Here is a 19319-nt window from a genome sequence, read left to right as displayed (position 1 = left end):
AATTTATTATTATTGTTGGCGGCAAAATTTGAATGTCACGCCAGCCAGGTATCATCTGACAATCTCTGCCGCCTGTTTCCCTCCGCTACAATCAGGTCGATCAACGGACACCCGTCGCCAGCACATGACACGGCCATATCATGTGTTGACCGTACCGCTCTTACAATACTTTGTAACTTTTTATTATACGCAGGTATGTATATTACAAATTAAATTTATTTTATCTTATTAAATAACCGGTAAAGTGGGTTAACCATATAGTGAGGTTAATGTTATTATCTCATACAGTGATGCTACAGTATATTATAACTTTAATACCTAACAATTTTCGCTGCGGTTACTTGCCTATGATACGCATATACTATTTTTTATTACAGTGTGACTAGCTCCGGCTCACAGCGACTTCAAAGTTCAAATCCTAAAAAGACGATCGAAATAAATATGTCCTGAATTTCAATTATAAAAACGTCAAAATATATGTTTATGGGGTCACCGCATTCAAATTTCATATACATTTTAAAGTCTGCCTCCTTTTTTTGATTTAGATGGAGGATTCTTTTAATTAAAAAAAAAATTTCATGAAATACAATAAATTATATGTATTTGAAGTCTATGCGTTGAAGTTTGATAAGAATTGTAATGATAGCTAGGAGTTACAGGGGACTTAAGGGTATTTTTTAGATTAAAAAAAAAGTCATCCATTAATTTTATTAATAGGATTATTGAAATCAAAAATTGTATAAGATTTACAATCAAATTATATTTTTGAAAACAAAAACATTTGTAATTGAATCCCTAAATATTTATATGTAGGAATTCAAGTTATTTTTTTTTAGCAGAGGTCTGCAATTAAAATTAGGTTGTTTAATTATTACAGACATAGCTATTTAGAAATATATTTGAACTGTCTATTGGACCGAGAAAATTTATTTTATCGTCTCAATATTCCAATAAATCGTATATATATAAACATAAGTACAAAATACCATTTTTTTTTTAAATACTACTTGTTTCATACGACAATCCGGATTTTTCAAAAAAACACTACTTGAGCCTCTTGAAACCTTATAAATATTAAATATTATTACAATTAAAAGCCGTGTACCTATTAAAATGTAAATCAAAATTTAATTTATATAATAATCCATCTACCGTTTGCAGTATTTCATTTAGTTCATGATGTTGGTGCTTATAGCTACGTCCATGTTAACTCAACTATCGCATTTCACCAAAGCCACCATTCTCATAATCATCGCTCTCATGCATTGCGTTATCAACATGACCACCGTAAGCAGCGCCATCGACTGCGAGGACTTCATCATTAGCAAACCGTACAAGTAATACTTAGGTACATGTTTAACTGTTGAGTACAACTTATTTATATAATAGCCGTCTAAAAGTTTACGCTTACTTACAGCATTGATTGAATTTTTAGATATTATAGTTTTTTTAGTGTAAGTACTTTACTTAAATAAAAACGAAAAATATAAAGCAATAAAGTGATACGGTAATAACTATCCAGGCGCGAAAATCACTTCAAAACAAAACTAGTAACACTAAATTAATTATTGAGGCTAAGTGTCACATAAAAATAGTAGTATCTGTCCGAAGTTTTAATATAACCTATTACAAACCTGCTACTATACTATATTTAGGCTCAGCCGTTATTTCTTGAACTTAACAAATAGGTAGCGCACTATGATTTTAAATGAAAAATAAATAAATAGTAAAGCACTCTACACTACTTTAAACTGAACGTTTAAAACGCAAACTCAACTACCTAATGATTAATTGCGATGTCCTGTTATAACCGTAATATATTCAACATTACTGGGTATCCCATGTAGGTCAATATATTGGAAACAGTAATAGTTGTTTAAAAGTTTTTGTAAACGTATGATAGTTGCTACAAGGTCGGGTTTTTAAATATACTAAACGAGTTACTGATATATTTTTACCAGCGTTTTGTTTTTTTGTCAGGATTTTATCGTTTTTGCTGACTTCCGTCACCATGGTACTCGTTTACTTGGCTATAGGAACGTAAGTATCACCTATTTACGTTTCAAATATTTGGAAAATTCCTACAGTCGGTATCAACCGCAATGTGTTATGGGTTCAGATAGATAAATCTTCGAGGTCATCCAAAATCCGAAGACGTAACGAAGCTTTAGTGTACAACATCCTACCGCCAAACGTAGTCGACCACTTTCTGGGAAGCTACAAACTTCAACATGAAGAACTAAATAGCCAAAATTTTGCTGAAGTCGGAATATAGTACATAGTTGATTATTTTCCTCGTCGAGTAAAGCTGATTTAATATTTTCCCTTTTGAAATTGAAGTCATCAAATACAATAAAATAATTTTTTTATCTTTTAGACTTTTATTCCGGAGAGACGGTGAACAACCAGGGACTGGAATGTTTAAGATTCCTCAAAATATCTGATTTTCACGTGGTATGCTTAAACGGTATTGTCATATTCAACGGCCAACGCTCGTCTAAATTACATAAGACTAATGAACGTTACAGCTTTTTGAGCAACCACGGTACCACGACATCATTAAAATCAAAACTATTGGTTCATCTTAAATGGCGGCTAGCTGGTTAAATTCGGCAAGAAAGGTTGAGGTAATAACTCCCTGGTTACGCTTATATTTTGTTTGACACTTACTTATCGTTAACGAATTTAGGCCGAAGATTCAATCGAAATAAGATGGGCACATCTAGCGTTTCTCGTCGACTTCGCTGTTGATCTGAAAAAATCATTGCAATGATTTAACGAGCAAAGTTTCAACCACTTTGTATTACAAATGGGTAAATATTTAGTGTACTCGTACAATAATAATATTATATTAATAATACAAGTCTGTTCAGGGAATATAGGTTACGCAATAATTATTTACTGTACATAATCATTGTTTATGATAAGAGACGAAAAATAATTTCTTAAATATTAAAAAAAAATGTTTATCACTACTGAAGGTAATATAATAAAATATGCTCTATTGTAAAATCGTTTAAAATTAGCTTGTTATATTAATTGCAACTTTATTTTTCCTCACTAACGTAACACCTAATGTCCCCAGGTACCAACCACGAGTTTTTTTAATTTAAAGTAGTACTGGGGATTTAATTACAATATTGAAAAACCTGGGACAGCTGCTCCTGTAGTAGTTTTTATCAAAACCTAGTCTGTCTACACAATTGACGAGTTCTTTTTATTATATTATATTTCTTCCTGGTTTATAATATGTTTTCTTACTTAATCATTGTGTATGTTACATACATTTTTTAGCTTCGATGCAAAGCGAGAAGGTATTGGTTTTACTCTGATGTGTGTTTTTTTTTTATCTGTATACACTGTAACTTTTTTAATACTGGACCAATTCCTTCGAGTAGCAACTCTATAACCGCAAATTTCATCTAGTTGGTACTTTGGGGGGGTAAAAGTTGAAAAAGTTTAATTCTTCACAGACGAAAGTTGAAAAAACAAAAAAAAAACCGTACGAGTTTTTAATTTAGAACTTTTACTGGCTATAATTTCGAGAAAAATAGTCGGATCGAGTTGAAATGTATAAGAAATAATTATTTGGTATGCCCGCACACGTCAGTTGTGTCAAACTTAAACTATACCCATTTCCCACCCCCCTAGGGGGGGTACAATTTTTTTTGTTTTTCGGGGTTTTTAGCGGTAATTTTGAAACTTTTGGGTTGAAAATTTGCCAGTAGTTGGAACTCATATGTACCCATAACATATGAAACGGGAAAAAAATTCGGCACTACAGTTTTTTTTTAATTGCCGGGAAACTGTGTTTTCGCAGATTTCGTATATTTTAACAAAAACACCTTAAATCTTTAAAAAAAATTGATCAAATCATTAAAACAATTTTATTTATATCTATGCAGAATGATACTATTAGGTTTTGTGCTCAAGTACCACTTTTGACTTAAAGTTTACACAAATTCAATTTTTTTTTTTTTTTTTTTTAATTCAAAACCACTAATTAATTTAAACTATGGAGTACAAACGATTGAAACATGAATTGTCGACCATTCCAACAAAATATAACAAGACATTGTATATGTGTTATTTGGTCCACTAAGTTTTTGCAAAAAAAAAAAAAAAAACCAGTACAGTGGGGTCGGTGTATAGTGGGGACGGAGCATAGTTGGGTCGGGGCATTGTGGTGACGGGGAGGTCACAGGTTTACAGGAATTTTTAAATCTGAAAGTGATAAAATCACTTTCGAAAAAACGCTTCGATGCAAATCGGTAGTTAGTATTTTCAAGCCAGTACAGTCCAAACCAAGCACAGTATAAACCAGCAAAGTTAGAAAGTTTTAAATGAAGATTCTGTATTTACAAATGAGCATCAAAGCGTTTATTTGAAAGCGATTTTATTCAATTTTATCACTTTTATTTATAATAATTCTTGTAGACCTGTGACCTCTCCGTTTCCTCATTGCTTTGATTACATTATGCCAATACTCTACTGTACTAGTCCTCTCGGATAAAATCACTTTCAAATAAACGCTTTGATGCTCATTTGTAAATACAGAATCTTCATTTAAAACTTTCTAACTTTGCTGGTTTATACTGTGCTTGGTTTGGACTGTACTGGCTTGAAAATACTAACTACCGATTTGCATCGAAGCGTTTTTTCGAAAGTGATTTTATCACTTTCAGATTTAAAAATTCCTGTAAACCTGTGACCTCCCCGTCACCACAATGCCCCGACCCAACTATGCTCCGTCCCCACTATACACCGACCCCACTGTACTGGTTTTTTTTTTTTTTTGCAAAAACTTAGTGGACCAAATAACACATATACAATGTCTTGTTTTTTAACATCAGAGTACAATATTATTTATCTTATTTTCATTTTCTAGCTTCACTTCCTGGTATGTGGGCAAGAACCATAAAAATTGGCAGCCAAAACATTTAACATGACTAGTTGGAAACTTGGTCAGGCGTATCGTCCAGATTATCTCATAAAGAATATGCAAGTTGATCATCAAATTGCAATTTTCACATGTCCTACAACATGGCAAGTATGTTTTAATTTATAACAGTTTTGTAACTGAGTTATCCAAACTTATAATCGTAGAGCCGAGGCTGTCACAGGTCTGTAAGAATTATTACAAGTGAACAAAATTGCTTTTAAGGAAACACTTCAATGATAATTTATAGAATATGCTGTAATAATTGTTAAGTAGATTGCATGTGATCTGTTTTTTGACGTTTTAGACCAAAAAGCCAGAAAAAATAAAAAAAATAAAGTTATTAGGTATAGTTGTGTGTGAAAATCCCTCACATATCTGCATCTAAGTTTAAACAAATTGACTAGGTATTGTAAAATCAATACCATTTTTTGTTTCTTTTTCAAGCTACAACTAATATGTATTAAAAATAAAAAAATTAATAAGTTTAATAATAATAAATATAAGAATAATAAATAATAATATGTAATAACAAAGTATAATAATAGGTAACAATAAATTTGATTAATTTTAAAAATGGATTGTTTTTGTTAAATGGGATCCTATTCGATTTTTAGGCTGACTCAATTAATGTGTATAATAATGGACCAGGATTCTCAAATAGCTTTGACATACTAAATGAGTTAGTTGCAGTAAATGGTTTTTAATGGGTCTCGATTTAAAATGTGGTTATTTAGTAATGTTTAAATTACTTTTTGGAGGTGGCTTTTTTAATTAAAATATTGATTAAATTATTGGGTATTGTTGAAAGTTCATTTTTATAAATTTTAAAAACTATTTCAATTTTACATAAATATATAATATCTACTGATGGATTTATTAAACCACCACGGGTTTTCATATTTATTAGCGATTAAAACATTAAACTGATTATTGTTGCATATATTTAGGTCGTCGTTTTGCAGTGGCCGCTTCCATTTGAGTCCACGTGTTGCGCAATCCAACTGGCGTTTGACTGTACCACGAGTTGGCCGCATCTACTACCACCGCCCGACTGTGCTGTACCACGGGTTGTTGCATCTGTTAGTGCCGCCCGACTGTGCTGTTCCGACCGCCGATGGTTGACCGCTACAATTACCGCCGAACCTTGCTGTTCTACTGTGTCGACGTGTTCCAGGGTGTGGTGAAGTCATAAAAAGCTGTATTTAGTTTGTTAAAATGTATTGTTATATTTTGGATACATTGTTTGTTTCTCTTTTTTTGCTGTCTAAACAGACAAACTTTTTGGGTATATTTCATAGTCTTTATTGTTATAAATCTGTAATAAATCGTATATTTTGGTCACAATTAGTTATGTCATAAGTTCTGATTCGTGGCGAAACTCATTGTTAAGCCATAATGAGAACAATTAAAATTCAATATTGAAATAAAATTATTTAAACATTTTTAATATAAAAATTTCGTTATCGGGTATTTTCATATTAATATTTTTCCATGATATGATTTCTTCCATGCCATACCTAACAACTCATTCTGTCTCTTTTGAACGATATCGATATCTATCTCTCTGCTATAAGTCCATTTCTTTATAGGTCTATGGTAATAACCGATAACGCATAATATTATAGATAAGTAACAAATAGGCTAGGTTAGGTTAGGACTCGACGGAACAAAATTTCCCTCGTTTTGGGGAGAATGCATTTTTAACAAAATTTTCAACGATATTAAAAAAAGTTATTGCCGTTAAAAGTAAAAAATTACTATTGTTCGATTATTGAATATATTAACAATCTGACAGGATAATATTGGACAGAATTTTGCAGAGAGCATCTGTCCTTCAATCACTTACTATTATTATCGTTAAAATTGTTTTTTAATTGCCAGCCATTTGAAAATAAGCAAACCATTCAAGAGTATTGAATAACACAATACTCTACAATATTACTTGTTTGTTTTTTTACAAAATATCCTTATATTTGTTGTATACAACAATTTTTGCATAATGGATTTATATACAACGAATCGGTCAAATCTCTTAGCATATTATTAAAGAATATATGTATGACCTTATTGTTTTTTAAATATGCGTACATTATATTGCAGTCATCTGATGTTATCACAACAAAATATTATTGTACATTGGCACTAAAAGTGTTTCACAGTTCACGCCTTATTGAGTATAAAGGAAATCAGTTATAATACTCTTATCGTTCTTATTGTTTATTGATGCAATAGTCCAGATTGTTTGTCTAATAAAAACAAATACTTAAATGCACCAACCCGACATAATAATTACAAAGCTTTTTGGTTAACGTTTCAACAGTAACTGTATATTAGAGGGTTAATTACGATAATATTTGATGATACTATATTACCTCATCATTTAAAACTAGGTATTTAGAAGTATTATAATTGTATTAACTTTAGACAATATTATAATTTATAGTACCTAGAAAAGAAAGTAAACAACAAAAAAAATAGGATGCGCCCTAAGTGTACATATTCAAATGTATCCAAAACAAGCAAATATCTATTAATTTACAACATCTAAAGTAGTTTAAATTAAAAGCGTTTTAAAATAGTTAATAAATGAGTAGTAAAAAATGTATTAAAATTAACAAACTTAAACTTTAGCTTTGTTTATAACCATCATAGCTACCTAGCATGAAGGTTTCAAAAATATGTTAATGAGTGAAACATCGACCGTCTACGGCCTAACACAATTTTTAATTTTAGGTATAATGTTTTAAAATAAATAATTAAAAATAAAATTTGTTGATAGAAGGTAGTCTGCGAGGGTAAAAAACAAAAGTAAGGGGTGAAAATTGGAATACAGTATAAATAACGAACTCGTGTGCTAAGTATTACTACTCTAAGAAATCATACATAACTTATTACTTGTATAGTATAGTTCTTGAAGATAAATGTATATTAGAAAATAAGCAATAAAATGTAGGCCAAACAGTCAAAACAAAACGAAATTGTCAACACTGCAAAAATTACAATCATGCCTATTATTTTAAAGTGGCCCCAAAATACGATGTCGGTGGCATTGTTTTAAAACAAGCTGTTGTTTTTTGATTTTACATTGTTTTATAAAAATTATATCTTTTTGCGTGTTTATTCATTTGAGTTACTTTTCTTTTACTTAATTTTAAAAGTGTTACCTTACTCTCATCTCCCCGAAGGTAATAAAAACTAAGTGTCTTTATACAAAAATAAGTGTATTGTAATAAAGGCTGCACCTCCTGGGGAAGCCAAGTGCGGCTCTGGGTTCTTGCTAGAGTTATAACTAGTGGTTAGGCTATTAACCCGTTTATTATAGTAAATATCTAAGCAATATAATTGCGTCGAGTTATTTCTATTTATAATATATAATCGGAGGCCTGGCGTTGGATGGAAAGCACCCGAGGCAAGATCAATCCGGAAAAGGCGACTAGAGCTCTGCCCCTTTTCGCACCACTTATTATAAAAGGCACCTTAGTTGTCAGATACAAGGTATTAAGTAATTTTATTTAAAGTGTGTGTGTATTTATAACATTTCATGTACGAAAGTGCGTATATGACAAAATTAGCGCCCAACTGGTAACTCGATCCTTCACGACACCGAATTTTTCCAGTCGCTTTAAAGGTGAGTTAAAGCGAATTTTGCAAATGGTATGTCGACCAAAAAAGGGTTAATTTATTGGATTTTTCTTAATTTTAGTTTTCGGTTTTGGTACTTTAATTATAAATAATTACTGATTTTAACTTGACATTAAATTTATTTGTTTTAGGTAGCATTATAATTTTAAATTTTGAGACTATTTCAAAAACATCCAATAAAAAAAAAGTTAAACATTTCATTTTACGATTTACAGTTGTTTATAATGTTGTTATTACCATTTTAATTAAAAAAAAAACCGATGAACCATTTGAATCGCTTCATGCAAAAAGGGCCTTAGTTCTTAACTTTAAACTTTTGGAAAAATGAAAAAAACGTTTGATATGTTTCAAAATGCATAAACATATAAGGGCTTTATCAAAGTTAATAGATATTAAACAGTAAAATTACATTCTGTAAAACAATATTACTATTTTCAAATGCAGTCCAGATTATTAGCACTTAAGTATAGTGGACTTGGACCCTTTTTGCACGAAGCGATTCATTTAACATTGTGTAGCATATTGAAGATAATGTATTTTTTGTTAAGATATGGACTATATTATAAATTACAACTTGGATAAAAGATTACATAAGTATAGTAATTTACAATGAAGTTGCTTCTAGGCCTTAGCTTAGCACACTACTGCAGATACACAATAAAACAAAAAATATATTTACTTATTATACTTAACAAATATGTAATTCACATTCGAATAACATGTTAGTTCAAATAGTAACCATTTTCGGACGACTATGCGGGCTTGTGTGTTAACATACATAATTTGTAATAATTATACATAGTTTATGTACTCCATATACGTACTAAACTAAGTTTTTTCTATAGTTTTGTTATGGACAATGTACGTCGTTCGATTCTAAATTTTTGTTAATGCGTTGCAGATGTAAGTATCTTACCCAATGCCTCAACGGGCCAGTCTATTGTTATCTCCATACTATAGCATATTAACTTTTGCTACTTAGTCGTTATCAAAGTACACTATAATGTGTACCGAACTTGTTTTGAAATTTTGTTGTTAAGACGTATTTGGTACAATTTAATTTTTACACGAAAAAACGTGATGAATATATTATTGAGAGAAACATAATAAGGAAATTGTTAAAGTAATTTTAGAAATTGTATTAAATGTTTTCTTGTATTTAAGAATTTATATTTAAATTATTTTGCTTTATTTTTTCTATGAATGGGTGCCCACAACGAGGCTCTAATCAGTTTCGTGCGGCTCTTGAAACCAAGCTTAGAGTAAAATTAATACATTTTCATTTCTTCATTTTATAAACATCTCTTAACAATGTGGCTCGCTTCGAATTAGCTTTATAAATTTGCGGCTCCAAAATAACGGCTTGTGACCACCCATGGAATATAGGTATGATACAAAATATATAAACTTAAACAGAGATTGTCTACACTCTATGTAACCAATCAAAAATTGACATATTTTGTTATAATAACAACAAATATCGTTTGAAATAATATTCTAATAGCTTAACTGATTTTGAATTTGTAAAAAATAAAATCAGTAATATTTATTCCTTTTAGAACGGTATACAGGTTTTTTTTCACAAAAATATTTTAGAATAAAGGTTTAAAAAAAATTGTTTGTTATTTAAAATCAACCAATTGCAACCCTAGAGCATATTCACTTTTTGACCTATCAATTATCATTAGTAATAATGTAAAAATCCACTTAAGTATGTCATATACAAATAGGTAATATAAGTATTAAAAGTATAATAAAATAGTAAAACTGGCCAAAATAATAAAAAAAAAAAAAATTTAGAACATTATTTTTATCGTTACAGACATGCAGAGTATGTTTTAAAAAGTTTCGAGGAGGGGGGTGCTTCAAAAGTTAGTTCATATTTGGATTTTTGGGCCATGTATCGGGTGATTCTTTTAACGCCCTACACTAGTTTACACTCAAAATAATAATTTTACCTATCAATGTCAAGACCAATCTGACAAGTGACCACGAATCGTTTTAATAATAATATTTTGTACATTTTGATACTGTTATAATGAAATATAACCTAAAAATTGCCGTGCTAATGAAATACTTAAATTTTAATAGTCAATAACTGTATAGCTATGTGCTGTTTACATTAATACTAACACATATCTTTTTACGTTAGTTTTAAATATATTTGCGTTTAATTTCATTGAAAATTGGTATTCTTAAACTAAACCATGCTTATCTTTAAAGTGGTTTTGAAAAAAATAATGCTATGTATAAGAAAATTTCGGCATACCTTTTGATTATGGTAAATCACATTTAAACTTTCCGGAATAAAGAAGTTTGATTTGTTTACTTAAAAATTATAAAATGCTTAATGGTAAGTGAACCACTCAAAATTATTTAAAACTATTGTAATTATAATAATATTTTGTTTTCTGTGTATTGGGTAAAAGGCACCGATAATTAATATTTTTCATACTCTTCCCTAACATCAATAAAGTTAGCTTGCAACATGTTATAATTGGTGACAAGATATTTTAAAAGCGTTTGTTTGATACATACATATGATGTAGAATGTGGATCTATACATTAAACCTACATCATTGTGAAAACTGAGAAAATAATAGGTAAAATAAAATAATGTATTTAACTACCTAAATTATAATGTTATAACCTTAATATTAACAAATATTTTGTTTTTTGAAGTGTCGGACGCAACTACTCTAGTCAGTGTTATCCGAAAAAGTTGGAACGCAATCCTTTGTACTTTTATAAGAACTCTGAACAGACAACTGCTAACAATATAAATTTTTATTTTTCATTTTAAATGGTAATTTTAGAACAGACATACTTAAAATTGATTGTGCTAAATTGTTAAAAAAAAAAATGTTCATAAATTTAGAATGTGATTTTTTTTATATGTTTTAGGAGTTAAGCAATAGTAATTTTCTATGTTCAATATTTTTTTAATAGAAATAAAGTATGTCAAATTTAATTTCAATGACATAATATTTCATGTCGTCGTACCTAATACATTTGTAATATTTTAAACTATATTATGTAATATTCATAATTCAATGAAAAAAGTGCTTATTTATTACAATAAATGAATCAAAAAACTGATGCAAAATTGTTAACATGTACTATAATCTTAATTATCTTAAAATTATTACTTATAGACTAATATTAAACTCCTTTAAAATATAAAACCTACGTAATATTCAAATTTAACAACATAATTATTATGTTTAAATTATTGTTATATTCGTTAAGTAATATTAATTCTTAGTTTGAGGATAATTTTTAAAATAGTTTGTTAATTATTGTTCAAAATTCCAAGGGAACCAAACTAACCTAACCATATGTTCTATTCACTTATAAGTAAGTATTGCACGAATTTGGAAAATGTTCGTTCAGTCACATTTATGATGTGGGTTATTAAAGTAGGTAGTTTTCAGCAAAATACCCATGTTTGAAGCCGTAAATTAATAGCAAAAAAAAAACTTAATTGGTTCAAAGATGATATGGGTCATAAGAAAATAACCCTAATTTTATGTAAACAAAATATTTGTATTTAATTTTTAACTCTTTGACCCCAAAAAAAGTTTTTAAAAAAATTAAAAAAATTTCCAGGGTTAAAAAAAAAATATATATTTTTTCTTAAAATATGCTTAAAGTTCACTTAATTATAATTTTAAATGTGCAGGTTTCATGTCTTTACCACTACCTATGGTTAAATTACAGTGTCGGGAACATGAGGTGTTTTTGGATAATTTTTTTTAAAAATTGACCTACCTAGGTCCAAAAAAAAAATTTTTTTTGTTATTAAGGACCTATAAAGAATTTATGATAAAAATTTCAAACATTTTTGAAGTATAGTCGCACACCCATTCGGTGATTTCACGCGGAATGACCCAGCACTGTCGTCTTCGTTTAGTTCGCATATCTTTAGCTCTTGACCCGTTCGTTTGTAATGTGGTTCGCCCGCACGTTCATTGTTTATTGAGCTGATGTCCACATCATCCTGTAAACAAACTTATTTTTAATTTTCATTTCTGGTAGGTTTGTTATCAAATGTAAACGATTGAGTAATCATTTTTCACTCTATTCCGAATGTACATAAAACATGTGACCGAAAATTCTTAAAGTAGAAAAACTTAAGCAACACTTGTGGTTATATATATAGTATAAAAATAAAATAATTAAATACGCTATAGAGTATTATTTTTGTGGTTAAGGGTTTTTTTAAATATTTTATTTTTTTACTAATTCTTAAAGTAATAATAAAAAGGAAACAAATTTAAAAAGAGTAATGACGTGGAGAAAGTAATACCTCTAAATTGCCGAATCTGTCAGGCAATTTGTATACATTTTTTATTTATAAATTAAAATATAATATGACCGCCGTTCAGTTACTTTGAACCTCCGATTATGTTTGTTTTATAAAGGACAGCGCAAGTATACGTCACTGAATTCATCAATTTCTAGGGACTCATTTGCCGTCGACTGAGATGCTTTGGCTAAAATAATATGCATTTATTGAGTATAGAGTATATTTAATCGATTTTCTTAGTTTTTCATAATAAATGGTTCCAAAGAAAAAAGAAAAATACCATAATAATTTTAACTCTCAATAAGAGGACATTAGGCTTGGTACTTGTTTAATATGATTATTTTTTCCTATAATTGTAACTAAAGATCAAAACGCCCCAAAATTTCCAGAAAAAAAACGTTTTTTTTTTTAAGTATCGGAAGAAATGAAAAAATTGGGATTTTTTTAAAATAATAAATTTCAGAGAATCACAATTTTTTTGAGATCTGATATAATAATTTAAGAAGTTTTATTTCCGTATAAACACTAATCAATTGTATTTGAATCATATGCAAAATAAACTAAAAACAAATCGATTTTTATAACACTAATTAGATCATAGATGATCCAATAGTTAATAAGTTAATAATGAAATTCCAAAGAGAATAAAATAAATTTATCATAACCCTTGAGCAATACTGTGGTATTGTTTTTCCATCTCGATGATTATAACAAAACAACGGTTTAAAAAAGTAGAAATTGATAAGACTATTGGTTACTGTGCTTTGTTTTATTTTTTAACAAATAACAGCAGAATCGAGACATAAAAATTAAAAACGCATTTCTTATATGAACAAGTTTTAATCGAGTTTTTGTTGGCAGTCCTGGCACTCCTAACTTTTATATATTAAATAAGGTAAGTACTCTGTACTAGGCAATAGTTAAGACATTTTTATTTTTGCTGTATCATCTTATTAAATATTAAAATATACTAAAATTACACAATCTTCTTTTTTCTTTCAAAATTACATACTAGTCAGATAATACTATAAATTATAGTATTTAGTTATTACTATCTACAGAATTAAGTAACTATTATGTTAAATCAATGTTTTTTTAAATTAAACTTAAACAATATACCCATACCCATATTTCTTAAAGATTAGGCCATTAAGTTCAATTTGGGATTTATTTAATAAAAGTAAAAACAAAAGTGTCATATGTAAATTTTGTGCATTTGAGTACCAGTTTTCTAATGCCACTCGTATGAACATACATATTTATTTTTCATGTAAAAAATGTCCATTGGAAACTAAACAGATGCTTTTTGAAAATCTTTCTAAGTCTGTCAAAAAAAGTGATGTACCAGTACCACTGAGTTATGGAAATGACGTGGATGCACCTGATGAAGTTAATATGATGGACAATACACTAACAGTAAGTGTTTTCCTTTACACAAAGTCAATAACAATATCACTAAAACTAACTACACCTGAACCAGTATTTTATAAAAGCGTTGTGCCAGGGACAAATCGAGAAACAACTGAGTATATAAAAGATCAAATTGCATCCGTTTTAAAAGAAATTGGGCCAGAAAAGCTTTTACGTATATGTACAAATAATGATAGTGCTATGAAAGGTGCTTGGGTTAAAATCAAAGAGGAAAATGAATTCAAACATATATTTGCTGTAGGCTGCTTAGCTCATGGACTTAATTTATTGCTTAAAGAGATATGTGCACTTCCATCATTTGATAATATAATATCCAAAGTAAGATGCATTGTAAAACATGTTAAAAATACTTATGTAGTATTTTCTACATTCAAAGATAACCAATTTAAACTTTATGGACAGTCAGCAACTACACTAAAATTGCCAAGTAACACTAGATGGGCTGGAAGCGTTATTATGATGCAAAGTCTATTAAAAAATAAACAGTGCTTTAAGGAAACTGCTATTGCTCCTAAATTAGTAAAGGTTTCTGATAAAGTCGCTCAAAAAAATTTACTAGATGAAGATGTATTTTGGGTGAATGTCAAAAGATTATTATCAATATTGTCTCCAATATCAATTGGTATTACAAAATCTGAATCAGATAAAGCTAGACTTTTAGAAGGTCATGCAATTTTATCAAAAATTGTAAAAGACATAAAAGAAGGAATGGTAACCTATCCACTTACAACAACAAAAGAAGAAAAAGTAAATTCCATAATTGTAAAGAGGAAAAAATTTTGTTTATATCCTGTTCATGTGCAGCTAACTTATTAGACCCTAAATATAAAGGTATTGATTTAAACTCTACTGAAATCTTTGATGCTATAAATACTATTTTAAGTATAAACAGTTGGTTAAACCTTGACCAGAGACCAATTTTGGCAAACTTGGCAGAGTACCGTACATGTACAGGTTTGTTTGGACTATCTTACATAATAGAATCAGCTGTTTGGTGGAAAGGCTTAGCAACAAATGAACCGCTCTGTCCAGTTGCATGAAAACTACTTAGTTTGCCCTGCACATTGGCATCTTGTGAAAGAAATTGGTCGGCTTTTGGTAAAGTACATACGAAATCGAGAAATAGACTGAAAATAGATAGAGTACACAAATTAGTTGCCGTTCGATCAAACCTCAATATTATTAACAGTATTACAACTAATAATATAAAAACAACGGATAATAAAAAAAGAAGAATTAAAGAAGTTGATTCTGGAATCGATTAATATTGATGACCAAAATATAAGTGTAAGTTCTAGATCAGAAGCTACAGAATCAGATAGAAATGATTCAGATGCCAATATTAGCGATGACGAAATATTTTCAACTCTCATGAATAAAAAATAATAATTAGTTATAAACTAAAATTTGTTATTAAATGCCAATTGTTACTTTTGTTTTACAAGAGAATGGAAAATTTTTAATTTTTAGAAATATATTTATATAATATGCTATGTATATGTGTTTCGTATATTTGTTTAAAATTGATTTACAATGATTGTTCACACACTATATTTTTAATTAATTATTTATTTGTATTTTTATAATACTTATGTTATAAACATTATGTTATTGAGTTGTATTCATTTAAAATTACATATTATATGACCCTCGTAATCCTAAATTTAGTTATTAATGTCGTTTTAGAGTTTCTTTTAGTATCATGAAGTTGGGAAAGTAATGGGAAGCAAATCTAACCGTTACTCTTCATACCAAACACCTACAAATATTTAAACGCAGATGGTTTTAAGATGTATTTGTGTAATTTATTTGTTTTGTTTCTAATCATGATGTGTGATTGGTAATTAGTTTGTATTCATTTGGTATAAAAGGAGGAAATTATGAAACTGTTTTGAACTTCCAAGGCTTGACTAATAATATTAGATTACAACTAATACCTCGTATGACCATCTAGCCTATAATATAGATTATAATAAGATAGTGGTCAGTCCGCTATGTGCTTATATTGGCTTCGTTTTTTACATTGTACGTGACATAGGATTACCATTTCTGATCCAGATATTATTTTTAAACTGACAGTCCTACTGAACTGGATGGGAAATGGCCATTATAGGCTCTGTACGGCTACTTATTAAAGAAGTTATAATATTTAACAAAAAGCGTTGAAATATAAGCCTCATGGGCATTGAAAATCAATAAAACCTATAAACCGCTGGCAGTGACAATTTTATTAATTATTTATTTTTTACACAAAAATATGAATTATGATACAGAATTTGATATTAATCGTTTTAAAAGCGGTCTTTGAACTTCACAAAACTAATAAAATACTTTTCATTTAGAAAACAAACATTACTCATAAAAAGTTTTTTGATATCATCGTTCATTTCATTTAAATAAACTTTTATATATATTTTCATAAGTAATAACGCAATATTTATTTTTCTCTTTTGAAAATTATATAATATCATGCGAAATCTATACCAGAAAAAAAACGCTCCTTTATGGAACACAAAATTACTAATAATCATTATTTAAATTAATAATAATAATTTTAATATTTGTCGGTTTTATATTTGTTAGACATTCGATTGACGAATGATAATATAAAATGAGGTTTATCGACGAACTGTTTCGTTGAACCATGATCATATTTACCTGTACGTAATAAGGACTGTTATTAGGCACAGAAGAACCGCATAACATTACATTTTTACTGATTTCAAAAATAGGTAACGCATTTTTTTTGCCATCGCTGTGTAATTCCTTTACGTCACACGAAAAAAATGCATTAACAGCCGGATATTTCACCAAAACATAATTGTTAGTACCTGAAATTATTACATACCATATTAAAAGCAATTTAACGGAGATTTCGTTCCAATAAGTATTATCACAAACCTTTCATCGGCCTATGAAAGGCCTACTAGTTTGAATAATACAGCCCGGCTTAGTAAACGCGATTTCTTAATCAAAACTTTAAGTGCTAGTACTGCAAGCACGAATAGTATGTGCCGACTCGCTGGTCACGTAAAAAGTCCATTCGCCGGTCATCGGATCCTACAGATAACATAAAATAATTAAAAAATGAAGTAGTTTTTCACCAAAACGCCACATATTTAGCAACTTACATAAATTACATTACTACAAATATCTTTCAGTTTTTAATTTTTTACCAGCAAGTAAAAGTTATAGTTGCTATAATTTGTTGTTGAAAATATTAAGGTGTAGAAGTCTTAGGCAACTGAGAAAGTGTACCCAGTTCATGCAAAACACATTTAAGGGGAATGAAAAGGACTAACTTGTATACAAATAAAGACTAAAACGTGAAGTCACTTTCTTAAGTGTCTACCGAACCGTTTTTTACCATTTTTTCTATCATAAAGCTTAACATTTTTTCTATGAGGGCTAAAAGTCCATTTTTCATTTTTAATATTTTATTATAAGCATTAATATTTTTACTTTTCTGTAGTTTTTTCTAAAAAATCTAACTCCTTTTCTAATAGATAGTTAAAAATCGGTCTTTTAGCCACATAGTAAAAAATAGAAAGCTTTACACAAAAAAAAAAAATTAAAATCCGTCCAATAAATAAGCTAGAAAATGACTTCTATGACGGTAATTTGTTATTCAACTTTCGCCATATATCGAAGAAAAATAGATTTAAAAGTTTTATAACTAAAAAAACTCAATATTTTTTCTCCTTAATATTAGTCGGCATATTTAAAATGGCTACTAGATAAATTTTTGCCGTAAATTGTCCATCCTTTGTCCCTTAATAAATTGCGCTTTTCGTTCCCGTTTCCGTTTTTAAGTCCAAAATAATTTTTTTTTTCTAGATTATTATATTGTAGACAGGATAGTAAAGAATTATGAATGACGAGGTAACAAGCGAAATTTTTCGGAAAATCATTAAAAGGGGTACACTCACTAACATACTAAAAACTCAACTCCCCTTATGCTAATTTTTCAATAGGGGTTAAATAACCCCAAGATCTGTTTTTTTTAAATTCTTGAGATATACAAGGTGATTTATTTATCACGGGCCGTTCAATATCTCATAGGGTTTAATAAGAATTAAAATGTATTTTTCATATTGTTGTTATACAATGTGGTCCCAATTTTTCACAACTTTTTTTGTTTTTCCCCTCTCTGAACTTAGTTTTGAAACTTTTGAAACTTAAAAGGTAACGTATATATTTCATTAACTTTTTAAGTTGAGAATAATGTACTAAAAATTTTGACTGATCGATAATCAGTTTCGAATAACTATTTTTAAAAGTTTTGAAGCTTAAAGTTTAGGGCAGGAGGAAAGGCGGAGTGTAATGTTATTTTTATCTGCGTGCATTTCCTAACCGCACTAACTCAATTAAACATACACACTAATTTCCCTCTTGGCTTTATTTATGACTAAAACAACACTAGAAATGTAGATTATTCAAATTTTTATAATTATACTAAAATCTTAAATACTATACTGTGTTTTCCAACATTTATACAATATTACCATCAACATAGCACCATTATTTTAACACGAATGTCTTAAATGTAAATTTAAACACTTCAAACCTGACATTTGATAAATATTTTTAAGTCTTTTGAGTAGGTAATATATTTGTGAAAAAAAAGTCATCATATAAGTTTTATAATACGATTAAAATAATTATTTTAAGTCTGCTTTTCTACAACTGCATGAGTTTTTGCAGCCTCCTACACACCGACTGATACACAAAAAATTAAATTTTAAATTTTTTTAAAGTAACTTCAAAGTTTAGAAGTTTACTAAAAAGTGCAATACTTTAGAGCCTATAACTTTTTAGGACTAAAACTAAAGATTTAGAATTTTGTACAGAACTTACTTATCTCTATACATATAGAACATCTGGTAAAAGTTTGATAATGGACACTTTTTTTTACTAGGACTAGTAAGAACTTGAATAAAAAGATGTTATGCGTACTTCTAAAATACGATATTTGAACATTTTCTTACTAAAAAA

At 28.9% G+C, this 19319-nt stretch overlaps 1 long non-coding RNA gene across 1 annotated transcript; it reads left to right on the top strand.

The window, feature by feature from the left end:
• The first annotated feature begins 2474 nt into the window (after positions 1–2474).
• LOC126842463 (uncharacterized) lies at positions 2475–4984 on the top strand. The gene is made up of 3 exons (XR_007686335.1): positions 2475–2627; positions 2690–2813; positions 4889–4984. It is a non-coding gene; the product is annotated as an uncharacterized LOC126842463 (long non-coding RNA).
• Positions 4985–19319: the final 14335 nt, after the last annotated feature.

Source organism: Adelges cooleyi, unplaced genomic scaffold, assembly GCF_023614345.1.
Source record: "Adelges cooleyi isolate 19-005CV unplaced genomic scaffold, UGA_ACOO_1.1 ACOO_flye_CR_arks_rails_tigmint_CR_PRNA_521, whole genome shotgun sequence".
Classification (NCBI taxonomy): domain Eukaryota; kingdom Metazoa; phylum Arthropoda; class Insecta; order Hemiptera; family Adelgidae; genus Adelges; species Adelges cooleyi.
This window is presented reverse-complemented; position numbering and strand designations above follow the sequence as displayed.